General features: G+C 42.6%; 1 long non-coding RNA gene across 1 annotated transcript; it reads left to right on the forward strand.

The window, feature by feature from the left end:
* The first annotated feature begins 2,297 nt into the window (after positions 1 to 2,297).
* Positions 2,298 to 3,340, forward strand: LOC124273543. Its single transcript, XR_006897680.1, has 2 exons — positions 2,298 to 2,344; positions 3,028 to 3,340. It is a non-coding gene; the product is annotated as an uncharacterized LOC124273543 (long non-coding RNA).
* The last annotated feature ends 4,252 nt before the right edge of the window (positions 3,341 to 7,592 follow it).

Raw genomic sequence — 7,592 nt, forward strand, 5'->3', positions numbered from 1 at the left:
GAGTTTGACAGATTTAATGGTTTCCAAGTATGTCGCTTCGTGTGTTATGTAATTGGCACCATTAGGATGGTCAAATACGAGTGAACTGTACGAGTTAGATGCGCGTGCTCTCTCATGCGCAATGGAAATAACTCTTGAAAACGGTGAAGATGATGGGAAACGTTGTCAGGGAACCGAATTTAATATATTAAAATAAAATATTCCTTTTTTTTTTTTTTTTAGGAATATGCATTGTTCAGATGACTTTGTATTAGCCTCCGGAATTTATGGCATTGGGAGACGGCAGGCGAAGAGTTTAATATTTCTCTGCTTTTGCCAGTCTTGCTTCAAATCCATCGCATTAATTATATGGCAAATGACATGTAGAGAAACATGGAATGACTGGAAATGAAACTAGCACTAGGCTGTACACGATAGGTTCGAAAATGTCAATACGTGTTGATGATGAAGGTACATTGATACATTCATTTTGTAACAGTTTGCAGCGATTTTGGTTTTAGCTGTCTCGACAACGAGAGATCTGTGACAAAGGGGGAGCCGAGAGTGCTACAGAAAGATTGCCCCCCAGGGTTCATGGGTAGGTCATGACTGTTATCAAGGTGCAAGTTTACATACACATGAGGTGGTGTTAAAGAGTTACAAGTATACTATCATGTGGATGTCTGCCTGTATCTGTCATTTTTCATTATCCGTGAAATATCGACGCATTCCATTTCCGACGTTTCCATGCTTTGACACCTCTGCACCTTACTCTGTTGAGAGCACCATGTAACAACTTTCTCCATGCTTTCTCCTTGCACCTGTTGTAACAACTTTCTCTCCCTTTGCTTTGCACCTCTGCACCTTACTCTGTTGAGAGCACCATGTAACAACTTTCTCCTTGCTTTTGACGGCTTCTCCTCTGCACCTTACTCTGTTGAGAGCACCGTGTAACAACTTTCTCCTTGCTTTGAACACCTCTGCACCTTACTCTGTTGAGGCACCATAAACAACTTTCTCCTTGCTTTGACGCCCTGTACCTTACTCTGTTGGGAGCACCATGTGTAACAACTTTTCTCCTTGGCTGACACACCTCTGCACCTTACTCTGTTGAGAGCACCATGTAACAACTTTCTCCGTTGCTTTGACACCTCTGCACCTTACTCTGTTGAGGAGCACTATGTAACAACTTTCTCCTTTGCTTTGGACACCTCTGCACCTTACTCTGTTGGGGAGCACCATGTAACAAGCTTTCTCCTTGCTTTGACACCTTTGCACCTTACTCTGTTGAGGAGCACCATCATAACAACTTTCTCCTTGCTTTGACACCTTTGCACCTTACTCTGTTGAGAGCACCATGTAACAACTTTCTCCTTGCTTTGACACCTCTGCACCTTACTCTGTTGAGGCACCATGTAACAACTTTCTCCTTGCTTTGACACCTCTGCACCTTACTCTGTTGAGAGCACCATGTAACAACTTTCTCCTTGCTGACACCTTTGCACCTTACCTCTGCACCATGTTTTCTCCTTGTTGCAGGCGCTCCTGCTATTGAGCTGTGTAACAACTTTCTCCTTGCTTTGACACCTTGCACTTACTCTGTTGAGAGCACCATGTAACAACTTTCTCTCATGCTTTGACACCTTCTGCATGCTTACTCTGTTGAGGAGCACCATGTAACAACTTTCTCCTTGCTTTGACACCTCTGCACCTTACTCTGTTAAGAGAGCACCATGTAACAACTTTCACATGCTTTATAAGCTAAGCTTACATTACACCCGTACCGGAATTACGCGCTGAAACCGATTTTGAAAGCTTTGAAGATTAATTGAACCAGATGTTTTCCGGGAAATAAAGAACTGTACTTTACGCATTGTACGCCATCAGAATTCGGTGTGACAGGCAAACGCCTTTCGGCGCGCTAGACATCCAGCTTAGAACCTCAAATCTGTCAGGTACCATTACACCCGCCATAAACTTTGCAGAGATGTTGACGTAATGTACTTTATGGTACTGAAATATATTTTTCAAACATGACCGTAGCAGAAATTCAAGTCATCATGTTACTGTGGGGCCCCATTTTACCCCGAAACCTCCTGCGTGGCATTCGATTTCTCTATACTGCGGCACCGTTACATTCGAAAGAACAGGCTTACGGAAGTTTCTTGAAGCAGGGCTCTGGACTGATACAACATGGCCATATCTTGTTTCTCACTCTATCGCACCCAGGGGTGCACGGGCTGAATGTAAGTGGACAGCGGTGTAAATCTCGCATCATGTAGCAGCTATCAGGATGGTGCGCTGCCTGCCAGGGGAGACAGGGCTGTGCTGGGAATACAGCGCGATCGCACATGTAGCGACGTAGGTAGGTACTCTTTCTGACCCTTCCTCCCGTGTCGGCTTTGAGTACCAAGGAAACATTATAATGTAAAGGGGATGTTGGCGGAACCGCCAGATACCATCCTGTCATCAAGATGGATGGTAATTCGAAAGCCAGAATTTCAAGCCATTTCCGCGTTCTTTAGTACCGAGTGGGCGTTGCTTCATAGCATTGCAACATGACGTTCTTCCAGGATCTGGGTATTCAATTTGCATCAGGCTTGAGCTTTATAAGGAGTTTACCGCTCGGAAGTACTGTAGTGATGTGAACCTTTTACTGCGTCTTTGAATCCCAATAAATATGTTCTACGTTTACAATGTCCAAATGAAGAATTTGATGTTCGAGAGAGTTTGAGTTTGAAGGCTTACCCTGTGGCCTGCATCAGTTTATTACTGTGCTTGGTCTTCAATCGTTAACGGGCCAAAGACTGATGGCTCGCTTCCAATCAAACATGAAACTCCAATTCCTGCAGGTGAATCCAGTTCCGCCGATACAATAGCCCGGAATAAAAAAACCCTACTTGCATAGTGAACCTCGTATCGTTTTACACAACTTGCTGTATTATTACACCACTAGGCATGAAGGCGTTGAATGCTATACTATTCAATAAACGAAATGATAAAATGCCCTGTGATTGTACATGTTTGCATTTTCCGTTGCATTTTCAGTTGATGAAGATGTTTCTCTCTGGCTTCGGGTGTCAGAGTGTGACGTCCACCGTGATAGCCAGCATCGTGATGTCTTATCCTAGCCCATCGCTCTCTCTACTGACCGATATTTTTGTCTGTTTGTGATTGAGGGGGATATATATGTGTTGTTTGTATCGCGTAGACTCGCGTTCAGAACTATATAAGCACAGTATGTTAAGGCAAAAGTTGAGTTCTGGATTTCATCTTATTTCTTTCAGTTGATGCAACGCTCTGGTACGGTACAGGTGTAAGTGCCCCAGACTGTCTACCTGTACCCGGAGCATTGTAGAGAGACAGAAAGAATAAGACATCAAACCAAATCAACCTCAAATTCGGTGGCACCACAGCTTCTAAACTTCCGCACGAAACATAATGGATCGCGACACGATTGGTTTGATGTTTGAACTGTTATAAACACTTTATCGTACCAATTGTACACATATAGAGACTTCGATATCTTGTAGTAGTGTTATACTTTGCCTTCTCTTTGTGGTGTTGTTGGTGATACGGGGTCCCATGTACCCAGTGAACAGACCTCACATAAAAGGCCAAAACGTTGGTTTGCGTAGAGTTGGTGGATGGGTGACCGTGTTAAGCAAAGTTTGATCGTTTTAGAGCTGCTAGGGTTGGGCTCTACCCGCACCCTGAAATACATGGGAAAGATTTCCCGCCCGTAACCCCGTTTTTTTTATCCTTCTAGCCGCGGTTATAAAGTAAGAATAGATGCGTTTCTTTCGAAACTATCCTAACCCAAACCCCAAACCTAACGCATAATGCTGAATCTAAACCTCAACTAAACCCTAACCCTTGAAATAATCATAATAAATGGGGAATACAATACATTTCCATCGAAGTTTACGACCGGAGATTTCTCACTGATGCATGTTATTACGGTATCGCATTTGGAAAATGGTTTTAATATTTTTTGGTCTCTCCAGGCTGGTTACTTTTGGTACCAGGTGGGATGATGTGATTGTTAACTGTCTTGTGTCTGATTAAGGCAGCTTGCGTTGCTTTACCCACGGAACGTTACTAGAACAAAATGCACTGATCCATGAACTGAAGTAATAATTTAAAAGCATGTTTTAGGATGTAGAGTTGGCGATGTTATAGCGCAGGCTACTAACCTTTACTTCATTTATCATGTTATTAATTTAGAGCGGTATCAACTCATATTTACGGCTGGAAGCCTCCTAAATGTTGTGTTACTTATGAATGCCACCCAGTGCCGGACGAGGGATCAATGTTAGGTGTCACAATAAAATGTAATGTCTCGACTTTACGTGGCAAAGCACACCAATCTTTTCGCTAGAACCAGCAAGGCCAACTTGACACCGTTACTCATACATGGCGCCTATAAACATACAGTAGAACGAACCCAACAAGGTTCTGTTACTTTCATATATAACTTACACCAATCACGCATGCCTTTTAAGTCGGGGAAAGCATTTTGGATGATTATCTTTATATTTAGCTCAACTAGGAATAGGCTCCAACTAGGAATAGGCTCAACTAGGAATAGGCACAACTAGTAGAAACAACAACACAGCGCCGTCAAACCGCCTCCTGTTGTAATTAAGGCTTAATCGATACGGCCATTTTCGCAATATTATGACACATTTGCAGAGACTTATGGAAGCTTTGAGATGTAATCCTGCTCCTTGGGAATATCGTTTTTCGCAATGACTTTATTCAAAATAAAATAAAATTGTCAGGCTTGCCCATTGTTTAGCTGGCGCTTCGAGTTAATTCCGTAGCTTACATTACTACAGGCCAGTAGGATCAAACAAATTTAACTACCTGGCTGGCTATTCAGTTGTACAATACAGACATGAAGGCATCATTCAACCCATTGAAACACGATCAAAGTTAAAATTCTTAGAATACGAACGTTTCGAATAGGGGCCTGATCTGTGCCATTGTGAAACTTCATGAGGCGGTTATAAATATTTAGTTTGCCATGAACCACTTAGAAGTTCAAGCGGTGTGTGATGTTATGGGAATAAGATTTAGAATGATAATTAAAACTCCCGCTGGCATGACTTCTCTCTGGGTTTACCACCCTGTGAAGGTGACCCCGGCGAGTGAAGATACATGGATGTCTTGAAGACAGTATTCCAGTTAGGGCTGGGACGGGTAACCAGAGACCGGGTCGGTGAGTATTGTGGACTGGACCCAGGTACCTGTCAATACCCAAGACTTTCCATTATTATTATAGCGACTAATAGATAAAACAATGTAATATGTTATTCTTTCTTGATTAAAGGTTGTATTGTCTTTGAAGATTTAGACATAAATTACAGATACTTCTTTGGAATATAATACATGAGTATTGAAAAACTCCGAAATTTTAGCCTCCGAGTTGAAGAATATATTGCCATTTCTTGCAAATTTGATGTGTCAGGAATTAACATAACGGAGTGCTTAGAGTAGGAGTAGGGTAGCAGGGAATTAGGATACAGGTAGGAACTGGACCGTCACAGGCCCTATTTCCAGTTATATCACGGCGTGTCAGCTAAATATCCAGGCAAATTGGTGCAGGTCTCAGACGTTATTACGCTGGTGGCGAATACCACGAGCACAGGTGTGGTGCCTAACACACACGATCAAACCATTATTGATATAGATTTTGGGCGGTAAACTTTCAGTTCCACATCAGACTGCAGCATCTTGTCAGTTCAAACGGGGCCCGTAAATCTCGCGAGATTTCCGGTACTTCCGGTACCGGATTTTTCGGTGACAATGTGTACATTCAAGAACCAGTTCTGGCTCCAAATTGCGCGACCGCCAAATATGACTTTACTAGAGCGGACCAAGTTACGTACGGCTGTCATTGACAGTTGTAATAGTTAGTAATTTGAGGAAATTGAATTAAATTTGTTATTCCTGCATGGATGATCGGTTCCTTGCTGTTAAATGACAACCATGAGACCATTCCGAAGGTATTTGTTACCGGAAGCACTAAACAACGAAAGGTCTCATGAAGTGCCGTGACCTGCTTGCGGGTCCTATACCCGGTAAGATTTTACTGTAAACCCCGTCTACATTCAGACGGTGACGTTTAATAAAATCAGGTTAAAACATGCAAAGGTTGAGAATAATGCTGACGCCTTGACAGGATTCACGGACAGGAAGAGATGCGTATCATTCCGTTCTGCTGTCACTGAATTATTTCTTGCGACCACAGTACTCAATGGACATGCAATGGGCATCTCCTATGAGTATTACCTGATGTAGTGAACCAAATTTTTTTAGCCAGTGGGCTAGCTATGCCCTGAAGTTAACAAAATGAATTATAGTCAGTGAACGTAGACACGGGTTTCAGCTACTAATATGGTCTTTATCAGACATGGCTCTTGCGCCTTTGATCTAAAGGTATTGCCAACTTAACAAAGTCGGTAGGAGTTACAAAATGACCCATGAAATTTACTAGCCAGTTGGAATTGTGACTGGAAATTGATTACTGGCCCGACTGGATTACCAGTCACGGGCTAGCGGGCCAGTGGCTATTTCAGGCTACTAGTGTAAAGTTCTCTGTAACAACGTAGCTAGGGGATATATATACATTCGTGTTAGCTTTCACCGAAACTTTAAAAGGTTTTATTTGTACATGTTATTTCAAACGAAGAAAATAGAAGCGTTAGTGATTTCATTCTGTTTTTTGTTCATCTAGTGTCTTGGTAACCCAGGAAGTGTCTTGCTCTACCTGATGAAAAGCACTGGGTTAGTGTGAAGAGACTCATTATTCATAAAGTGATGTGATGCCAATTACACTGTTGTATCTCATGTACACAACTTTGTATTGTAACTGTTCTGCTTACCGCAGAGTCCTGAACTGTAATCAGTACCGTGAACCGCAGTGGGAACCTACAATTCTGTGTGCCTTTTCTGAACTTTTGGGATATTTATTATTGCAGTTATGCCATAACTCTCCTTGTGCGTTTGTACTTGCAATTATTGTATCAATATGATCTCGCCTTACTTAGTGTCACCACTATCGATTGTAATATTCAAAATATGTTGCCTTATGTTGCCTTTTATATGACAATAAGCTCTATTTCTTTCTTTTTTGAATTGCTCACGTTATTAATATCTTAGTGTTTGGGAGATTGTATGTTTTGTTGTTACTTGTCACTGGGTCTTGTGGTGGTGGGTGGTCTTGAGCAGGGCAAGGTCACAAATCAGTTGAAGGTAAGCGACGTCGGTTACCGGAAAATCCCGTGACCGTGTGTGACCAACTTCACTCCTGCGAGGATTTACTACTGGGACTTCAGTTCAACTTGCCTCTACAACAGAAGCACGTACATGTAGTCTCACCTTAGGCAATTGCCTCTCTGTTCACTCAACTATGGGGTAACATCTGACTATGCGGCATTACACTCCACCATTACAGATTCAATTACTTATATTGGGTTATCCCCATCCGGGATTCGAACCCACAGTTTCAGAGTCAGGCGCCTAATGGCCCTCACCATCTAACCCACTCGGCCATCGAGGTAGCGTGGGCATCTGCGACCGTAAAATCTCCAGGTTTTCTGCAATGA

This window comes from Haliotis rubra, unplaced genomic scaffold (genome assembly GCF_003918875.1).
Source record: "Haliotis rubra isolate DU_JTF1 unplaced genomic scaffold, ASM391887v1 Scf1815, whole genome shotgun sequence".
Taxonomy (NCBI): domain Eukaryota; kingdom Metazoa; phylum Mollusca; class Gastropoda; order Lepetellida; family Haliotidae; genus Haliotis; species Haliotis rubra.